General features: G+C 44.6%; 1 long non-coding RNA gene across 2 annotated transcripts in view; it reads left to right on the top strand.

The window, feature by feature from the left end:
* Positions 1-22,532, top strand: part of LOC308477104 — a 191,596-nt gene that overhangs the window by 139,060 nt on the left and 30,004 nt on the right. The gene's annotated exons all lie outside the window — the stretch shown is intronic.

Consider the following 22,532-nt stretch of genomic DNA (forward strand, 5'->3'; position numbering starts at 1 on the left):
GGCTATTTAAACAGATGCTTAACTTCATGAAGACTCAACCCCAATGAGAAATCAGCCATTTTGAACTGTCTTGAAAAGTCAGAACCGTCCGGTGTGTAAAGTGCATGCTTTGTCATGGGACCACTCTAAACCCCATTAATCTGCAGTCAGTTCCAATGGAATGTTTCTCAAACTATTACTTGTGGAAACAGAGCCAGTTCTACCATGTTGTTTCCTGAGTTCCCTCCAGACCATTCCCCTCTTAGAACACGAGGAGAGCCCTGCTGGATCAAATCAAAAGCCCACCTTGTTCAGTAATCTGTGGCCAACTAGAGAAACCCATAAGCTGGACTTGAGCACAACATGAACACTCTTCCCACTCATGTTCCCCAGCATCTGGTACTCAGAAGCACACTGCCTTTGATACTGAGTTATATAAAGCCATTGTGACTGGTAGTCATTGATAGCCTCATTTCCGGGTTGGAGGACATAGTCTGTGTCACATGGCCCTCCACTTGCTTCCGAATACAGTTTGCTGCTCGCAAGTGTGGTGCAGGATTCTATCTCGTTCCCAATTGTAATGGGATGGGGCATCTTGTTTTTCTCTCAAGAGGGCATAATGTGGCCCTGTGTGAAAGTAATTGTTATATATATGATATTGATGGATTCCTCAGTAGCAGATATAGGCTGCTATCTTGCACACAGGATTAATCCGCACTATAATTTTAAAATAGTATTGTACCACTTTAGACAGTTCATGGCTCCCAAACAATCATGAGGACTGTAGTTTGCTAAGGGTTCAGAGAGCTATTCCCTTGATAGAACTACAGTTCCCAGAGTTTCCTCGGAAGAGGGTCTCATTGTTGAACCACTATGAAAGCCGTAGCTCTGCAAGGAAGATAGTGGTCTCCTAACAACTCTCAACACCCTTAACAAATTACAGTTCCCAGGTTTCTTTGGGGGAAGCCATGACAGTTTAAACTGGTATGGTGCTACATTACATATGTAGTGCAGATGGGGCCTTAGTTAGGAATTTTTGTTGTTGTTTAGTCGTTTAGTCATTTCCGACTCTTTGTGACCCCATGGACCAGAGCACGCCAGGCACTTCTGTCTTCCACTGCCTCCCACAGTTTGGTCAAACTCATGCTGGTAGCTTCGACAACACTGTCCAACCATCTCGTCCTCTGTCGTCCTCTTCTCCTTGTGCCCTCCATCCTTCCCAACATCAGGGTCTTTTCCAGGGAGTCTTCTCATGAGGCGGCCAAAGTATTGGAGCCTCAGCTTCAGGATCTGTCCTTCCAGTGAGCACTCAGGGCTGATTTCCTTCAGAATGGATAGGTTTGATCTTCTTGCAGTCCATGGGACTCTCAAGAGTCTCCTCCAGCACCATAATCCAAAAGCATCCATTCTTTGGCGATCAGCCTTCTTTATGGTCCAGCTCTCACTTCCATACATCACTACTGGGAAAACCATGGCTTTTACTATACGGACCTTTGTTGGCAAGGTGATGTCTCTACTTTTTAAGATGCTTTCTAGGTTTGACATTGCTTTTCTCCCAAGAAGCACTAAAGTCAGTAAGTTTTATGAATAAACATTTATGAGATCAGACTGTTAGGTGAATACCACTCTACGCTGGAAGTTTTCTTTGCATATGTGTTCACAACTAAAACTTGCCAGATGAGTGCAGAAAAGTAAGCCAGAACTGGTGCATCAATTGGGTTTTTTAATGGGATAGGACCAGGCTACTTTTGTTCTGGTGGAGAAATTTAAACCAGCTGTAGTCATGTGGAGTTAAGAAGGCAGAGTGATGACTTGCATCTGGATGCTGGTGGTGGTTTGTGACTCACCTTTGCTGGAGGAAAACACCAAAGTTCATTTGAAAGATCCACTCTTTTAAAAGCCTGAGAATACAGCAGAAGAGATATGTTGTAACAGTTTTTTTCTGCCTGCTCTGTGCTGTGAACTGGGATCTCGTGAAAACCTGGAGAAGGGAATTGTTTTATAAAGCAAAATGCAACACAGTAGAGGTGATGGAGAAGAAAGCAATGGCCGCAGAGTTCCCTGTACACTTGTGCAATGGACTTATGGCTATGTCCCCACTCCCAATATTTTTTGGGGGGGGGAAGCAGCCCTAATGATCAGGGGGCAGTGTAGGCTGAGTACAGAGGAAAGTGCAGAACTGAGGGTGCCATGGCTTCTGTGGGTGGCTACTCCTGCTGCTGCTGCTGCTGTGGAAAGAGCCCCCAGCTGCTCCTGACATTGCAACATGACATCACACATGTTAATAATAATAATAATAATAATAATAATAATAATAATAATAATTTTATTTGTACCCCGCCCATCTGGCTGGGTTTCCCCAGCCACTCTGGGCGGCTTCCAACAAAAATTAAAAATACATTAAAATGTCACACATTAAAAACTTCCCTGAACAGGGCTGCCTTCAGATGTCTTCTAAATGTCAGGTAGTTGTTTATCTCTTTGACATCTGGTGGGAGGGCATTCCACAGGGCGGGCACCACTAGCGAGAAGGCCCTCTGCCTGGTTCCCTGTAGCTTTGCTTCTCGCAGTGAGGGAACCGCCAGAAGGCCCTCAGCGCTGGACCTCAGTGTCCGGGCAGAATGATGGGATGAAGTTACACATGCACACACACACCCCATCTGCAGCAGAAGTTGGTGTCTCTGGCACTACACCTGAAATATACTCAGAGTCGCAAAGTGATTTCATGCTCTTTATTCAGCTCATAGTGGTGAGGAGGAATGAATAATGTCCCCTCACAGTATCTGCTTTATATACATTATTTACACAATGGGCTGCACATGATTGGCTAATTCTGGAATTCTACTGTAAGCCAATCAGGTTGTGGATTCACTTCTATCTGGAGCAGGATTGGGTGGTTCCTGCCAACCAATCATACTGCTGCATTGTTCTAGGACCAATCAGACTGCTGCATTCTGAATCCTATTGTTCTAGGACCAATCAGACTGCTTCAGTTTGGATCCTATTCAACTCAGTACATAACACCCCTCCCCTCTAAGTTCCAGTCCTGCCCGGGAGGTCGCATTCATAGTCCTCAAGGTATGCCGGCGGCCTACGTGTGCGTTGTGGCCTGGGGTGTTCCCTGGTCCGGGCTCTGGGTTCTGGCTCGTGTTCCAAGGATGCTGGCTGTGATGCGGCTGTTTGGTCTGGTGCAACCGGCTCGCTCAGTCGTGGTTCTGGTTCCGGTGTCCTTTCGGCCTCACGGGTCCTCTCTGTATTTACTGATTCTGCCTCTCCTGCTGGCCCCTCCTGCTCTATGGGCCTCACTGCCCCGCTGTTCCCTTGGGACTCCTCTGACCTGTCCTCCTCCTGGTTTTCTCCCGGGAATCGTCGCCGTATCTGGTCGCAGTGGCGGCGCCAGCATTGCCCCCCATCCGTTAGCACCTCGTACGACACGGGGCCAGTGACCCTGGTGATTGTGGCGGGTACCCATGCTGGGCCTGCCCCAAAATTCTTTGCGTACACTGGGTCCTGGGCCTCGAAGGTCCGGGGGTTCCTGCCTTCCCCCACCACTACCTCATCCTGAGCTCTATCGGGGTGAAGGCGGTCCAATCTGATTGCAAGGCGCCGACCCATTAGTAGTTCAGCGGGGCTCCGGCCAGTCGTTGAGCTGGGGGTGCTGTGCTGTGCTAGAAGGAATGTGGCAAGGCGGTACTCCCAGTCCCCTTGCGTCATGCGGCGAAGGGTGTCCTTGGTGGTCCGCACCATGCGTTCTGCTTGGCCATTGGTGGCAGGGTGGAACGGCGCCGAACGGATGTGGCGGATGGCGTTCTGCGCTGTGAAGGTTTGGAATTCTCCTGACGTAAATGCAGTCCCGTTGTCTGAGACGAGAGTGTCAGGGAGCCCGTGGGTTGCAAACAGCCTGCGTAGTACCCGGATGGCTGCGGACGTGGAAGTGGACGGTACCAGTGCGACTTCCAGCCATTTGGTGTAGGAGTCCACCACTATGAAGAATGTTTTCCCCTGAAAGGGGCCAGCGAAATCCACATGCAGGCGTGACCATGGTGCTCGGGCGGACTCCCAGGACTGGACTGGGGCCCTTGGGGGATCTGGGCGGGATTCTTGGCAGGCCTGGCAGTGTTTGACCCAGGCCTCTATCTCTCCATCGATCCCCGGCCACCACACATAACTCCTGGCAAGGGCCTTCATTCTTACTACCCCTGGATGTGTCTCGTGTAGGGCTGTGAGGACCCTTTTGCAGAGGGGCTGGGGAACAACGACTCTGCTTCCCCATAACAGGCACCCCTTGTGGGCCGACAGTTCATGTTTGCGGGTTGTGTAGCCGGCGAATTCTGGCCCGGGGCTGCTGCTGGGCCATCCCCTCCACACCCAGTCCAGGACCCGGGAGATGACCCTATCTTTCTTGGAATGGTGTGCAACTTCTTGTGCCTGAATGGGGCGGTCGGGAAGCAGCTCCAGGCTCATAACCTCTTGTGCAGGTGCTGGGTCAGGGCCTGTTTCCGGTAGTGGTAGCCTGCTGAGGGCGTCCGCATGGCCCATCGCCTTCCCAGGTCGGTGAATCAGTGCATACTGGTAGCTGGCAAGGAAAATTGACCACCTGAGGACGCGAGGAGACAGCACTTGGGGGGTCTGCTTTTCGGGGGCAAACAAGCCAAGCAACGGCTTGTGGTCAGTCACCACGGTGAAGGGCCGCCCGTACAAGAAATCATGGAATTTTTTTACTCCCTTTACGATTGCCAGACCCTCCTTGTCGATTTGCGAGTAGTTCCGCTCGGTTGTGTTGAGTGTCTGGGAAAAGTACGCCACCGGTACCTCTCTTCCATCCGGGAGTTGGTGCCCCAGGACAGCTCCAATGCCATAGGGTGAGGCGTCGCATGCTAGCACCACCGGCAGCCTCTCGTCGAAGTGTGCCAAGACCGAGTTTGAGACAAGCAAGTCCTTGACTGCCTGGAATGCGGCCTCCTGGCGCTGGCCCCACACCCAAGGGGCCCGCTTGTCCAGGAGTCTGTGTAGGGGCTCCGCTACCGCCGCCTTGTGGGGAAGGAAGGAATGGTAAAAGTTCAATAGTCCCAAGAAGGCCTGAAGTTCAGTCTTGCTCTTGGGCGCTGGGGCATCACAAATGGCCCGTACCTTGTCCCCAGTCGGGTGGACCCCTTCTGCGTCCACCATAAATCCCAGAAAGTCCACCTGAGGCACTCCTAGTAGACATTTTTCCCGCTTCACCTTGAGACCCGCCGTCTGGAAACGGTGCAGAACGGTGCGGAGGCGGTCCTCAAACTCCTCTGGTGTGGGGCCGGCAATCAACACATCATCGAAGAAGGGGGTGACGCCAGGAATCCCTTTAAGGAGAGAGTCCATTATATTCTGGAATATGCCTGGTGCCACGCTGACACCGAATTGCAGCCGCTTTACCCTGAACGCTCCTCTGTGCGTCACAATCGTCTGTGCCTCTGCTGTGGCCTCATCTACTGGCAGCTGTTGATATGCTTGGGCCAAGTCCAGCTTGCCAAAAATTTTCGACCCAGCCAGGGTGGCAAGGACATGGCTGACCACTGGCACTGGGTATGCGTGGGCCGTGAGGGCCTTGTTTATGGTACATTTGTAGTCTGCGCAGATGCGGACCGAACCATTAGGCTTGATGGGTGTGACGATTGGGGTTTCCCAGGGAGCATTAGGCACCGGCTCCAGCACTCCTTGCTCTACGAGTCGGTCCAATTCCTCGTCTATACGGGGTTTCAAGGCGAACGGGACCCGGCGGGCCTTGAGCCTGACCGGTCGTACTGCGGGGTCAAGCTGTAGCGCAATGGGGGGGCCCGTATACTGTCCCAATTTCCCATCGAAAACCCCTGGAAATTCCTTGCATATGGCGTCCACGTCCACTTGTAAGCTAGTGTGGTTCACCCCGGTGACAGCTAGCCCCAGTGGTCCAAACCATGCCAATCCCAGTAAGCTAATGTAGGGGCCCTTGACCACAAGCAAGTCCAGTTGCCGCGTCCGCCCTCGGTATTGCACCCTGAAGGTCCCCACCCCCATTGTGGGGACCTTACGTTTCTGGAAGTCCCGGAGGGTGAATGGGGCCGGCCTGAGTTTGGGACCCCCAGTGGGACACAGTTTCCTTAAGGTCCTTGCCGAGATTATGGATAGAGTTGAACCCGTGTCAAGCTCCATGCGGCATGGGGCCCCCTCTATCTGTACCTCTACATAAATTTTCTCTACGTTGGGGTGGGGCAACTGGTATACCTGGAAGTCCGTGAGCTCCGTCGAGTTGCCTTGGTGCGTTGGGCCCCGGGACCTGGGGCTCTTGGATTGGTCATCTGATGCCTGGTGTCGGGTGGGCCGAGCCCGACACACCCGGGCGATGTGTCCCGATTTTCTGCACTGCCTGCACTCTGCGTTGCGGAAACGGCAGGTCCTCCTCTCGTGACTCTCCCCGCAGCTTGCGCAGTTCCCTCCTTCTCGTCGAGGCAGCTGTGGTCTGTGCGCTGCTTGAGTGCGCTGCTGTACTCGGTGCACCTCCTCCCTGTCGGATCCTGAGTCGTCGGTGAGGTCTTCATGGTGGACCCTCGGTTGGGATGGCAGGCTCGGCCGTGCCTCTTGGGTCGACCTCTCGGCAGCTTCTGTTGCCAGGGCCTCCTCCAGAGCGACCTGGAACGTTAGGTCCTTCTTAGCGTAGAGGCGTCGTTGCAGCTTCTCATCCTTCAGGCCACCGACGAGGCGGTCACGAAGCATGTTCTCCAGCTCTGAGAAGTTGCAGAACCGGGCGGCTTGGCGGAGAGAGGTCACAAACCCAGTTATGGTTTCCCCAGGGGCTTGCCGCTTTGCGTAGAAGGCATTTCGACGAGCCACCACTGAGGGCTGCGGCGAAAAGTGCCCCTTCAGCTGTTCCATTATTGTTTTGTATGGAACAGTAGCGACGTCTTCAGGCGCAAGGAGAGCCCGGGCGATTTCAAACGTCTCCTCTCCGCAGACGCTGAAGAATATCGCCCTCTTCTTGGCGTCTTCTTCGTCGGTGACCCCTTTGGCTTCTAGGAGGAAGGTGAAACGGGAGGCGTACGCTTCCCAGTCTCCAGATGCTGGGTTGAATGGCGAGAAGCTGCTGTTGGCTGCCATTCTGAGTTCCTTGTGCCCCGGAGCTGAAGCCTGGATACACGGTGCGAGGCAGCGGTGCGGCAGTTGGCGGTGCTGCGGTGCTGTGTGTGGCAGTCAGCTCAGCGGGATCCCATCCTCGTCGCCAGTGAAATATACTCAGAGTCGCAAAGTGATTTCATGCTCTTTATTCAGCTCATAGTGGTGAGGAGGAATGAATAATGTCCCCTCACAGTATCTGCTTTATATACATTATTTACACAATGGGCTGCACATGATTGGCTAATTCTGGAATTCTACTGTAAGCCAATCAGGTTGTGGATTCACTTCTATCTGGAGCAGGATTGGGTGGTTCCTGCCAACCAATCATACTGCTGCATTGTTCTAGGACCAATCAGACTGCTTCAGTTTGGATCCTATTCAACTCAGTACATAACAACACCCTTCTCAAATCAGCTCCAAAGGGTTGGGGTGGAGATATACGCAGGTGCATTTTCACCTGTAACTCGTAGTGAGAACCTGACCACTAAGACTGCAAACCCTAAACTTATTTGCTTGTGTCTTGCTGAAATTGGGGGTGGGTGGGAAATACTTCTGAGTTAACATGGTTAGGCTTATGCTGCAAATTAAATTGAAAGAAAAGTGCATACTACGCATATTTAAGTGGCAGAAAGGGGGAAGAAATACTGTGATTTGTTTATTGCTTTGCAACTGTATACTAAAAGAGCTTGCATAACATCAGCCTGTAGCAGTTGCATTGAGCTGATTAATGCCTTTTGATTTCTTAAACTCAGAAAACAGAAGAGTAGTAATCTCCCCCCCCCCCACCCGGAGCAGGGCACAGTTTCAGGTATAAACTTGTAAAAACATCAAGCGCTAATGAAATGAAAAGATGGTGAAATCTGCAGGCTGCAAGGCAATCAGTTTTAGGGAATACTAAAGAGGAGCAGATTGGTTCTTGCTTAATGTTTTATAGCAATTTTTTTGTTTAAAAAAATAAATTAAATGCATATTTGAAAACTAACATTTATTGCCTTATGGGACACATAAACTGTTCTACAATCCTAGCTGATGTCCCAGCGTTCAGAGGGGATCTTAGTCATATTAGGCTGCAGCACTGAAAATATGTTTGCTTGCAGAATTTATATTGCTTGGTTTAAAAACCTATAGACACCTCAGCTAGAGACTACTCTGGTTTCCAGACTTGTAAAACAAAATAAAAACACTTTAATTAGCCTTGAAGGGGCATTGGAAAAGGGCAAACCAATCAAAACTGAATAAACATTTTTTGCCAAGTTACAAGCATGAGTAAGTTCTTACTCAGCTTTGGTTCTACACTGACATGTATTAGACATAGAAAATATACAACTCTGAGCTTGGAGCAAAGTTGCTAAATGAGGAACTAGCATTTATCCAAAATTCAGTTTTTAAAATGCTGGCATCTTGGCCTTAATCATGTTTACTCAGATAGGTAAGCACATTATGGCCCACCCCGGAAAAAATAAACATAAAACATGTAAGTAAGCCCCATTTATTTCAATTAGCTTGACTTCCAGGTGAAAATGCTTCAGGTCATGCTCTTAGGTTGCAAGGCAATGCCTACTCATTTGGAAACAATTCCCATTTAGTGAGATTTCAGTGGAGATTTTACGTCTGGACAGACATGCATAAGATCAAGTTGCTTACCTGAAATCTTAATCACACTATGAATCAATGCAAATGTTCCAAATCCATCTTGTTTTCTCCACCCAGGCCCTTGCCAGCAGAATGGAATGTCTGTCGCTCTTTCAGACACTATCTGTGTTTCTATGTGTAACATTCTCTGCTGTTTGAGTCATTGTTCCTTTTTGTTTGGTGTACTAAAGGCTTGTTAAGACACTGTCCACCTAAGGTGACTGAAATATGTGAACCGCAAATGAACTTGGCATGAACGGTAAATTTAACCGCTATTACTCACTTCATTTTTATTTCAGCTAGTTATCTGGGCTTGTTGCAATGCATTCTGGAACTCAAAATAAGCCTTCCATTTCATGGCTAGAAGTAAATCAATAAACAGACATTACCTACATGATAATGTGTTGATCATTTCTTGACATCAACGAGAGTACAAAATCTACCAGGTGCCTAATAATTGTGGAGGCTGTATATCAATTTATTTAAACATCTGATTATAGAAAGAACATGACAAACATACTGAGTAGCCAAATTGTCTTGTAGGCCATTTCAATAAACAAGATTAACAATGTGTTCTTAAATGTAATCATTGGGTTGTATCCAAGAAAGTCATTGTGTGAGTGGAATGACTTCCTCTCACTCAACAGAACCTTCCCTTCTTCACTCTCCCTTGTGTACTACCTGCACTGCCATCAAATTCTGTTCTGAGGATCAGATTTGCAGCTGGTGCAGATTGGGAAGGCTGTGTCTAACAGCCTATATTTCCATGCTTTGCTTTGCTGCATGGCCAGGCTCCTGAGGAACTTACTGCTGTTTTAGGCAGAGAGACAGTGGTCACCGGGAGCAAGATCCAAGAGTCTGAGTTGCTATGGCCAGTGAACAAGGCTCACCCAGAACCCTTTGCTATAGAGGTCAAGGTATATCACCTAACCTGATTGGGCCTGTTGCTGCAAGGAGGATTCCTTGCTGGTAGGGATGGGGAAGAAATGCAGTTCATTTTCCTATTAAAGTGATCCTACCTAAATATCACTTTTCAAAACAGTAGGCAAACTGAAAGGCAGCCAAATCTTTGAAATTCGCACTTCCTCGAATTTTGCAGTTCATTTCTCCAAATGCATTTACTAGACAAAGTGTGCATAGAAAAGCATACACCAGCAAAAATGACATACAGAAAGGCATTATATCTGGGGAAAATACGTATTAGGCAAAATTGCATACTAAAGCATGCCTGTTAGCAGAAATTCTCATTAGAATGTTAATGAATTTCCTTGAGGACTTATTTTTGAAAAGAAAACTGATGTGGAGATGCGGAGAAGGGTTAAATATTGGAAAAATGAGAAACCAAAACTGTCAGTCACTGGTCCTTTCTTGCTGCTGAAGCCAATCACCATGCAGATGACATCACCATGAGTGATTCTGCTCAGAGGCTGAATTCTCATTTGATATCTCTTATATTAACAGTTCAAGACCCACTGCATACCCAAGTTTAACAGCAGAAGGGTGGGTATTTAGGAAGCCTGATCATTTGAAACAGATGTATGGCAAAACTGAGATTCTCGTGTCCTAAGTCAAAACCAGGATTCCACAGATTTTACAGCACATGGAGACCCTGATTTTACCGTGCATGTCTGAAAACAGTAATCCCCAATCTGGGGCCTTCCAGATGTTTTGGACACCTATCAACCCTGGCTATCGGCCATGCTGGCTTGGACTGATAGGGAGTTTGTGTCCAACAGTTTAACCACCCCTACTTTACAATGCAATTTACCCCTTTCCATACAATAAATAAGCCTATGCAAACAAGGCAGACCTTTACGTTTATAAAATGGAAGAAAGTATTAATCACTTGGTATAGTATGTAATGCAACAGTTATTTTGGGTGTGTTCCATAACAACAGGCAAAGGCAGATACTTCAAAGGAAGATGACCAAATATTACGACATGACAGACAGCTCCATCTTCTGAATCAACAGCTTGCTCCACAAGCCATTTGACCCATGCTGACTTTTGGTCCTGAGTTCTGGAACCAATCCCTGGAAAATGTTCTTATAATCAGTCAGTTCCAAGAAGCATCTCACAGTAGGTTGCTCATGGAATCATAAATGGCAAAAACGCACTGCTGATACCAGATTTGTCTTTGAAACACACATTTCCACATTCTTTGTTTGTGCCACTTTGAAAATGACTCACACAATGGTGATTTTATCTCTTCCTGTGGGACACCACTCCACCAACAAGAAGGCCTTGTAGTTAGGAATTTTTATTTTTATTTTATTGGCAAAATGCGAATTTGGGAACCATGAAGGCTGCTCTTTGAGTCCACAATGCTCAGTAGGGTTCAAACTAAAGCAAAATATATCTTTCCATCCAAAATATTATTGTTTTTCTGGAAGATTTTTCTGAGAATGCAGAGTTTGAGAAGTAGCAACTGAAATAGGAAATCAAGATTATAGCACATCATTACTTGTAGTTTCATGCCTGCAAGTAATAGCTATAATGACTACCCAATCTTTTTTACAGTACTCTGGAAGTGAGAGGAGAAGAGCATTCAGGCATCCTTTACTCAAGAGAAGAAGAGGAGGAGGAGGAGGAGGAGGAGGAGGAAGAAGAAGAAGAAGAAGAAGAAGTTTAATTTTAATATCGTATCCAGATTAATCAAACTGTATCAAGCAGGGAAATCACCATCACTGCCTCAAAGTACATTTACTGTAAACCAGGGATGGGGGAACATTTTTCAGCCTGACACACAACCTTCCAGGGGCCACATATGAGGAGTGAGCAGGGCCAGAGGCAAAAGTGGGTGGAGCAATGGATATGGCTCTTATTTGTATACAGAACACTACATTCCAGCTACACAAATGCCAGGTTTCTACACCCACCCATCCCTTTCCATCCTCCGTCCTGGTATGTAAGAGGAATTATCCCAAATGAAGGACAGGCAAAAGCACTTGTAGGGTGTGTGGAAAAATGGGCCCAGTGAAGAGAGGCTGTGACTTGGGGAGGAGCATCACCTGGGGAGAGTGCCAAGGGCCAGACTGGGAAACTTGGAGGACCTCATTCTCCCCTGGGGCCTGAGGTTCCACACCCCTGTTGTAAACAATAAAGATGATTTCAGCCTTCTCTGGAGAGAGTTCCAGTCAGCTCACTTGCATCCAGTATTGAGTAGGTACCTTGGGCAATGCCTGGTGTGGGAAAAGGAAGCAGGGTGGTATCAAAGTGGGATGCAAATAAGGAGTTGGGACTGATATTTTCCACAATGCCATTGGCCTACTTCACTAGAATTCTTCTTTTATATAAGTGTGTCATTATTAGATTATAAACCCTTTCACTGGGTAGGCACCATGGTTTATATTCTGTGTTGTATCTGCTGTCTGGAAATAACAAAATGAAGAAAAAGAATTTGATCCGCAGCAGTCTATCATTCTATACTTACCTCGGCTAATACAGGGAGCAGTGTGACAATATAACAAATCTGATCCATTTTAATGATGCAAAGAAGTTAGCTTAGCAAATGTTTTGCTTTATCTCAGTTGGACACACAGCAGCGTGAGAGATAAAAGCGCTTAGAGACTACCCTCGCCCATCCGCTTAAATCAGGCCAGTGCAAACATGTGATAAATGAGACCCATTTGAGAGAAATGATTAACATGGAAAGTTATACATAACCAATTAAACTTGTAAGCTAAACTTAAATCCCCGAGATTCCCAAGGGACATAAGTGCAAATGACGTAACTGTGTGATTCTGGTTTCATGAAAACGGTGGAGAAAGTGAACTTTACGTACTGTATGTGGGGTCTCAGCTTTCCCCCATCTCACAACAGCTACTTCATCTCCAAAATAACATTTTATCTGTAAGTTTATATGCTTGCTTAGGAATGGTAAACGGTCTCTCTCATTGGTTAAAAGTGAAAACAATTCCTTCAGTGGTAGTTGTCCGTGCGGTCAAATATACTCCAACTCTTAGGATGCATAATAGCAATATACCATCTCCCCTGCTGTTCTTTGTGTTTGCAATAATTATATAAGCAGTTAAAAATCACCAATTATGATGATAAATTATAAATAAACTGTTGTTACACTCTGGGCAAACAATTTTCTTGTCATTAATAACAGAAATGATAGGAGTAGTAGGAGTAGTAATATGTAGTATTACATATTGAGTGCTTTTTGAGCACTCAAAGTATTTCATGTACATTATATCAGTAATCAAATATTTGTTTATTGTTGCTATTTTGACCATCATGGTCATATCAACCACAGAAATAAAAATAAAATAAAATAAAATAATAATATACACTGGCACAATATAGAAGAACAATGTTGAGTAAAATATGCTTTTACATTAATATATACTTAAATAATCTAATAATAATATCTCAGTAATCATTGTGATAGTGAGTCTGTTGCAGATGGTAAAGACTGATGGCAAGAAAATATAGCTTTTGTTAAAGATACAGAGGCTTAAGGACAAAGGTGTGAACTGACCACCACTGGAGATCTCCTGGATTTCCTGGGAGGGCAGCTGAAAGGTCACAGGATTCTGCAGACCTCCCTCGTCCTGATGGAGAGGGATGTCTACCACCAGAGGGATGTGTGCAATTGGAAGTCTCCATGGTGTGACGGCAGAAAGTTCTGGCGATGTGCTATGATGGCAGGAGGGCCAGCAATGGGACATATGCATTGCAGGGAGGCCATGGAAAGAGTCACTCTGCTCTTAATTGAAAAGACAGTGGCAGAGTGAAGGAAACAAAATTAGACCTAACGTGTGCTTATTTCCCTAGAAATTTTAACAACAACAACAATAGTAAAGCTTTTGGCAGTGATGACCCTGGAATCAGAATCCAAATGCTTGTGCCTCGAGTGCTTATTACGTACTTCTATTAAGTGAATGAACTTAATGCCTATAGAAATTGGCATAGAAAACATCTTCACAATACCAGATTGTTTTATTTGGACATGGTTGCAACCACTGAAAAACCTGGTACTAATAAGGACCATATATGCAGGGTGGTCTAGGAATCACATGCTGTGGGGGTAAATTACAGTAAGTGTTCAAATTCTTGGCCATCAACTTGGAAACACTTCTCAGTTCATGGTAGATGTGTGAACATTTTTAAAGCGTGCAGATTCTGATATTGGAATTCTCATATCTTAATTCTGGGATCAATGCACACAAGCATTTTATGGTGCTTCCACGGAAATAAGCCAATATTTTTTCATATGACTCTGGCATCTACCACTTGTCGGGAATGCCAGGTGTTAAAAGTCATGCCTAGGGACAACAAATGTTACAGTGCACCATTCTGCTGAAACTACAGCTCTGCCCATATTGTCAAAAAAGTGCCATCCAGAATAGGCATTAGGAATATCTACAGCATGTACAGATATGCTTCATTGTTCATTTTGCCACAGGATCAATTTAAGCAATCTCCTCAGAGCCCTACCCACTATAAACATTTTGCACATGAATCATCCATCAAGGCCCCAAGTTTCTTGGCTTAACAGCAGGCATGGTGCCTGTTGACATTACATCTGAAGCACAGTATGAAACATAGATTTTGGATTACCCATATCATTCTTCAGAAGAACGCTTTGCCACTTCAAGAAAGGGTGATGAATTAATATGGAATCATCTGCCTTATATATTACATTAGTTCTGGCTCTTTCTTTCATCTTCCTTGTAAGAGATCATTAGTGGCTTCAAACACGGCATTTAAAATAAAAACCAGTTGAACCAGAATCATAGCCTTAAAACCTTAAGTTTGTGTTTTCATGGTCATATGAAGTTAGTAATTTCCACACATACATTTTCAGGGTTTCAATGCTTTGTTCCACCCACAGTGTTTGGGGTAAAAGGAATGTACACATTTTTTTTGTTGTTGTTCCAGGCATGTTTTTTGTGTCCCAAGGACTCAGGACAACTCTTACTCCTGTGAACAGAGAGTGAGGTACTTCAAGCTCATACCCTCCAACATTTCTCTGATGAAAATAGGGATGTGGTATTCAATTGTAGTAGTAATAATAATAATAATTTTATTATTTATACTCTGCCCCTCTCACTAGGTTGCCCCAGCCACTCTGGGCAGCTTCCAACATATATAAAAACATAATGAAACATTAAACATTTTTAAAAAAACTTCCCCATACAGGGCTGCTCTCAACTGTCTTCTAAAGGTTGTATAGTTGCTTACGTCTTTGGCTCGGAGATCACATAACTCCATAGCCTCCAATATTTCTCTGATGAAAATAGGGACGTTCTACAGAAAAAATGGGACATTCCAAGGTCAAATCAGAAACTGGGATGGCTTCTGTAAATTTGGGACTGTCCCTGGAAAATAGGGACACTTGGAGAGCCTGCAAGCTGGTTTGTCAATCATCTCTTCCATCCAACTGGGAAGCAGTTTAAGCAGCAAAGCCAACCTCCTACATGACTTGTAATCGAGCCAAATAGAGCCAGATTCTCTATCAAACCAGCAGAAATGCCATGGGGGCTCAGGCAAAGAGACTGCCTGCCTTCCTGACCAATGAGTGACTGGGCCAATGAAAAGGCTGATCACCTGGCCACATAAATTCAGCCCATGGACCTAATATGACCCAAGGGGCTGTTACTGGCAAACTTCACCCCTTCACTAATCATGTAGTATCATTTGACATCACTTATAAATCATTTCGATCTGCCCTGATATTTTCTGTGGCGTTCCCAAGGGAAGACTTACAATTTTACATACCTTACACATTTGTAAACATTTTACATATTTCATATACAATTTGCCCAAGACATGGAATGCATTAAATTATGTAAAGTACATAAGATGCATATTTTTTTAACCCCTAACTTGCTTAGCAGCTTTCTTCTTGTCACTTCTTGCTTTGGTCATGCCCACTTGGGCCCACCCCATTTTCTCCTCTGGCCCTGCCTACCATAAGAGGCCTGGCCAGGTTTGAATCTGGCCCTTGGGCTGCAATTGGTTCCTCACTCCATGCTTTTCCATGTGACGACGACTGTACCAATTCCCAGACCTTTCAAATGCCTTCAGATTTGAATTCTTAACATGCCACGGATCTAGAAACAAACCAGGCCTTTCCCTGCCTATCCTGCCTCATGTCTGTAACTGGGGAGCGGAGGAGGGGATAACGCACAGTCTTGTCTGCCCAGCCCCTTGTGTTACCTCAACTGCCATTTGTGCTACACTTAAGCCATAATTGGCACACCTGCTTCAATCCCAGCCCTCAGCCAAGCAGCTGTTAGAGCTGTGTTTTCATTGGGGTGGATGAGCAATTAAGAAGGTCAATGCACAGCTTTTGTCTGAGACTAAACCACACACACAAAAAGTTACTGTAGCCAAATGCTCATGCTTCTTGTGGTATATGAGTGCGTGATGACAATCCCCCACAGATTAGAACCCTTTTCTCATCCTAGCCAAACAGAGTGAGGCTCTGCGCATCCAGGAAAGAAGGATGTGCTGTCCCTCCATCTGTAAATATACAGCAGTGATGTCAGTGCTGAATCTGGTAATGTCTAAGGGTCAGATATGACAAAAACAATGCACTTTGCAGACTGACTGGCAAAAAGAAGAAGAAAGTGTTCTCTTTCAGGCGCAGATTCTTGTGACTTTCACTTCAGTAAGGAAATAAAGTTTTTGTCCTGATTCACGTAGTGCTTGCAGGGTGGTGGAGGATGGCGAGGAGATGGGGGACAGTGCTCAGGAACCAGAGAAGCAGGACCCACCACCAGAGCCAGAGGGGCCCCTGTCTCCCCAAACACGGCAGGCTCTGAGGCATAGGGAGCAGCAGGAGGAATGCACTAGGAGGCAGAGGCAGGCAAGGGCCCACAGCCCAGATCCCTAGCTGGCCAGGTGGGGCTCGCTAGCTCTGGGAGGAGGTGTGTGATTCCTCAGCTGAAGTAGGTTTGGAACAGGTGAGGGTCTCATTCCTCATCAAACCCAAATGCTGCAATCAGCATGCAGACTAGCAGAGCAGAGGTGCCGTGTCTGCTTAACTGCCCATGTTGAGGGATCTTGGCTTGGATACTCCTGGGCCTCTGAGGGACTGTGCTTTGGGTTCGACTCTGGACTGTATGCTGACTGCTGGACTTCAGACTTGGCTACTTGGATTGACCCTGGACTATTTTTCCTACCAGGTAGGCCAGGGGTTTAGGACACTAGGGCTGTTTCTCAACCAGAGGGGTGTATAAAGACCTTGTGTTCCAAAAAAGATGTACAATATAAGTACCTAACAGACAATATTTTACTATAGTAGTGTGAAATGTTATGTTTGGAAGGTGACAAGACCGTAGGCAACTTATTATGTGATCTGTATGTCATCATGGATGAACAGTAGTTTGAAATTATCTCATGTCCATTAGCATGGAAGCTTACAAGGAAGCCTTTTAATCACTGGCATTCAGTCCTCCAAGAGGCATTTTTGAAATTGATGTTTGAATCAACATGCCAAAGATGATTTTGAACAATTCACTTCTGAAATGTTTTGGCTGAAGTTTCTCCCTGTGTACCCCCAAAACAGGAAATCAGGGCCTGCACATCATTATTCTGATTTCGCCCAAAGCTGGTTTCTATGTTCTTATGGCAATTAAAGCAAAGGAGCGCAACAGACTGGATGTTGAAAGGGACTTAGGATGTGCCCAGAATTCAAAAGCTTAAGACAAGCATGTAGCATCAATGCTTGCACTGATAATAATTAAAGCTGAATCCTAATTTAAAATTTCATGCTAATTTTTTGAAAACTGAAAATTTCTTTTAAAATGAGCAGTGCTTTGCTTTTGTTGTAAAGCTTGTTAAAAGTCATGTTTCAATCCTTTTGGAAATAAAATAATTAGGGGAGCCAGGTTTGAAGTGGGCTGTGAGATTTGTATGTTAGGATTTTTATCTGTGTGTTTTGTTTTTTTAAGAAAACAAGGTTGACAAGCACTAACCTCAGGTTTCTGCTCTCTATGTGTCCCTAGTGAAAATCATGGATGTGCAAACAGGTTCTGTGTGCATGAATCATTGGTCTGATTCAGCAGCTGGGGCTGCACATGCCTAGCTCTCTAAAAGGAGGAGGAATCACACTAAGAAACCATTTGGTAGAGACACTGCAGTGGGAGGCAGGTGACTGAATTCAACTAAGTTTTACGCAAAGTAGACTTGCTTAAAATAATGGACCTAACTTAGTCCCATCCATTTATTTCACTGGGTTTACTCTGAACAAGCCTTAGTTGAATACAGTGGTACCTCAGGTTAAGAACTTAATTTGTTCTGGATGTCCGTTCTTAACCTGAAACTGTTCTTAACCTGAGGTACCACTTAATGGGGCCTCCCGCTGCTGCTGCCACCGTGCTGCCACCATGCAATTTCTGTTCTCATCCTGAAGCAAAGTTCTTAACTCAAGGTACTATTTCTGGGCTAGTGGAGTCTGTAACCTGAAGCGTCTGTAACCCGAGGTACCACTGTACTCCCATGAAAAAACCTCAAGTTTTTGAATTCCCTTACTATTTTTTGTATTCTTTCTGAACTTATCTTTCCAAAAATGGTGATAGTTGAAGGGTTGGGGGGGGGGGAGAGAAGTCTTGCAATATTACCAGGAGTCCCTCAGCCAATATCAATTCCTTCTGTAGCCAGATGTTGCGTATCCCTGTGTTGCTTCAGATGTCAGACAAAGCAGTTATCTATTCCTTTTGCCTAACACAGGCACACACATATATAAACACATACATTTCCATGGAGGGAAGGAGGGAAGTGCTGTTGCAATCAAAATAACAAAAGACGTGTCTTTCTAAAAAGAGGGTGCACAAAATTGTTTACTTATGTAGCCATGTGGCTTTGCAGAACTTGCGAAATATCACTTTCTTGGCCTGAATTAACAGAAATCTGCCTTCTTCCAAGACAGAATATTGTATTAATAGCTGCTTCATTCAAACTGAAAAGGCAGCATCAAATCCACCCTGTTGCTGCAGAGCTGGAGATCTTGCTCTGTGTCATTTCGCAGTTCTCCATACCCACGGAAACAGAATGATACATGTGAGGAACTCCACAGTGACTCTTAAGCATGAGCCTCATTATCTTGAATCGATCTTTGCTTTGCATCTGGAATAGCTGAAAGTTAAAGCCCTTTGCAAAGCTCATCTCCTGTGTAGCCCCACTTTGACCAAACCACCCTGAAGTTTGAAATGGATTCAAGAGGATCTGGAAACTATAGCCAAGCTGACTGATGGCACTTAATTGCATTCTGTGTTTCATAAATGCTATACCGTAAATCTACTGATTGTCATGGAGAACAGGGTGATTAATGGGGGCCGCGGCTGTGTGCAGTTAGAGTTACAAAGAAATCTTGAAGATATGGAAGCCTTTGAGGACACATGTGTTCAAACGACTGATGCTTCGTGCTAGAGCAAGGAGACTCTTGGGGTCAGCAGGTTTGGAAGGAGGAAGGGCCCTGAGAGCAGATATAGTAGATAGCAAACATAATGCATTTCTCTTCCTTCATATACTGCAGAAAGTCATGAGAAGTATTCAGTGTACTGGTTTGCACACAATGCTAAGTCATGGTTAACATTAATCATAGCTATGTCAACAATAGCTAACAAATTATGGTTAAAGCTTAGGCACCTGGCAGAAAACTTAAATCATGGCTTATTTCATCCCCCTCGTTCTCCTGTTAAAGGAGACACTGGCCAGGAAGATCCACTCTTCACTCATGGCTCTATAGCTTTTGGGCAGTGACAGATTATTAGCCATAAATAAGAAAGAATATGTTGTGACTGGTACTGAAATCAATTCAAAACCTGATAGCCAAGTGTACATGTGTGTGTGTATGTGTATGAATATGATTTCTTAGTTTACAAAAATATGAGCATTGTCTCTTTTTTCAAGTTTCAAGTTTCATTTTCTACAGATCAGTTTCATTTGTTGTGAGACATTAGTGTTACATACAGTGTTAGGTTAGGAAGGAAAGTGGGGAAGAGGGGGAGGGGAGAGTGATGTGGGGTCAGGTGGCAAAGTTTCTATTCTTCTGCTTAACGTACGTGAGGGGTGTTGTGTCAGCGTCACTTGTGTGGGTTCTCTTACTATTCACTTGTATTTCTTTGGGGGTGAGAGAGGTTGGCAGTGGCCTAGGGTATGGTTGGTTGTCTTTCTTGTCTTTGGTTGGCTGTAATGAGATTTGTTTTTGTGTGTGAGTGGGGTGGGTGCGTGTGTGTGTTTGGATCAGGTTAGCCAGATTGATTCGTATGTTGTTGGCGGATTCTTCTTGTTGTCTTGTTGGGCTGTGTATGTGGCAAAGGGGAACCCTACCGGGGTGAAGGCGTCTTCTATTTGTTCCCATGTTGGTTTCAATTTATTGGTTAGTTTTTCTAATAAGGCTGTTTCCCATACTACATGATGCCAAGTATGTTTTGAAGATTTTATAAACTATGTGAGCCATATGTGTGTAGTTTGATCAAATCTCTCACCCACTTTAAGCACAAAAATCACCCCCAATAATTAAAAATGAAGTGTAGTAGACTAATTCTGAATGGGAAGATGAGGGTTGGGGTTAACTCTGACATTAGGAAGGAGAATGTGACTTGCCGCAAGCACCAATTTTAAGATATAAGAAAAGATGAGTCTGCCTGAGCAGGCCAATGGCTAACTGAGACCAGTGTCCTGTTCTGTTGTCCACCAGTTGCCTGTGGGAAACCCGCAAACAGGACCCGAGTACAAGTGGTCTTCTGCACAGTGGTTTCCCACAACTGGCATGCATAAGCATTACTACCTGTGAGTAGTAATGAGGCAGAGCATAGCCATCAGGGCTAGTAGCCATTAATAGCCTTGACCTCTACGAATTTCTCCAATCTGCTTTAAAAATCATATAAATTGGTGGTCATCACAGCTTCCTGTTGGAGCAATTTCCATAGTTTATGTGCTGTTTGAAGTACCTTAGTTTCACTGGATGTCCAGTTCTGCTGCTATGAGAAAAACTCTCTACCACTTTCTCCATAATTTTCATTAAAATTTTAATTTATCATTAAATTTAATTAATCATTAAATTTATCACATTATATTTTTACCACCATGCTGGGAGGGTTGTGATTTAAATTTTCTGCTGTAGGCATTTGCAGTGCCATGGACCATTGCAAGAACCAGTCTATGTTGAAAGTTTGAAGAGAATTTCAAATCTCCTTGTTTCAAAATGCTTACCCTGCTCCTTCCTCATGTCCCAACAAATGCTGAAACAACAATAAGCCACTATCTCACTGAATTCACTCCCTCCCAAATGGTCTTCTCTGGCTTTGTTCTCAGTTGTAACTGACAAGACTTCTACTATCCTTTACCTTCATGTTTATATAGCAGGATATCCAGATGGCATTGAATCTTGAACCCATAGCTCTTTCCACAATACCCTGGGACCATTTGGTGAAGCTAGCAGGCTACAAATAATAAAATGCTACCTGATCCCATTATGGGGGGAAACTATGTAATGAACCTAAAACAAATGTCTTCCATTGAGGTGAAATTTCTTGGCCCATTTCAGAATGATTTGGCCCAAAAATTATTTGGTGCATCACTTTTGGAACAAACTCTTCCAAGCACACATTGCAAACTTCCTTAAATGATCCAAAAGTTGTTGTTCTTTTGCATCATTAGGCAGGGCTATTTTAATCTGTCAAGTGTTTGAGAGCTTCGTATCTGGGATACAAAGTATTGTATGAGGGCATGTGTGGGTGAGAACTAAGTTTATTGACTTTTAAGGAGGCCTGGAATGCATGATTTCACCATCCCTTGGTGTGGTTGTGAGTGATAGGCAAAAGGTTATCACAGCTAACACTCAAAACGAAACGAACTACTGTGACTTTTAAAAGCTACAGTTCTATGCCCACATATGAAGGAGTTAGTCCCACTGAACTTACTGGAACTTATTTCTAAGTTATGTATGGGAGCAGCCTGCATGAACTTGTCAGAAGTCAGATTAGACATAGCTCAAAAGCCTCTGATCTTTTTGCTAAAGCCCTCCAAAAACAATGTATTCTAAGATGCTAGAAGGACATCTTGTTAATTTTTTTAAAAAAAACTAAATCTAATTTGCAAAAATCACTTGTTTTGTTTTTCTGATTTTACAATCATTGCAGCTATAGCCATTCATGTTGCAAAAAATACTATTCAGTTGTCAAATTACATTAAGTAATTCATAGAATAACTCATTAAGTGCATTCAAATGTTTATGTTGCACTTACTCCAGTGAATTCAATGCTGTGTACATGTCAAGTTCTCTATCTTCACAACAACCAAGAGAGGTAGGTTAGACTGATAGTGACCAAGCAAAAATTAGAATCTATGTCAGTCATGAAGTTCAATGGGTACCTTGAACAGGGATACTATCTGCCTGTAAGTTAGCATCAAAATAAATGCTACTAGTAACTTTGAAGGCTTTAACACTCTATGCAAGCATGCACACACATGAGTTAATGAAAGGGAGAGAGGACATTTTCATGTTATAGATCCCAGTGGCAAACCTTTTGTGTGAATCAATAGCTTCATATTTGGCTTAAAGGCAACATGCCATATTGATTCCCAACATAAGATGACTCTATAGCAAATGTTTGAAGTTTCCTTGAACACACTGACTCTGGGACATAATGACATAGAATTGTGACATTGATGCTATTGTTTTTGTAAGTGTCCATAGCTCAGTATTTAGTTTCCAGTTTGTACATCTCTGTGGCAACAGAATTTGGGGCAGAAGGAAGCACTATATTCTACTGAATATAGACCTTTAAAAAAATAAAATAATAAAATAAACTGCGCCAGAGAGAAATGTC

Source organism: Podarcis pityusensis, assembly GCF_964106645.2.
Source record: "Podarcis pityusensis genome assembly, chromosome: 5".
Taxonomy (NCBI): domain Eukaryota; kingdom Metazoa; phylum Chordata; class Lepidosauria; order Squamata; family Lacertidae; genus Podarcis; species Podarcis pityusensis.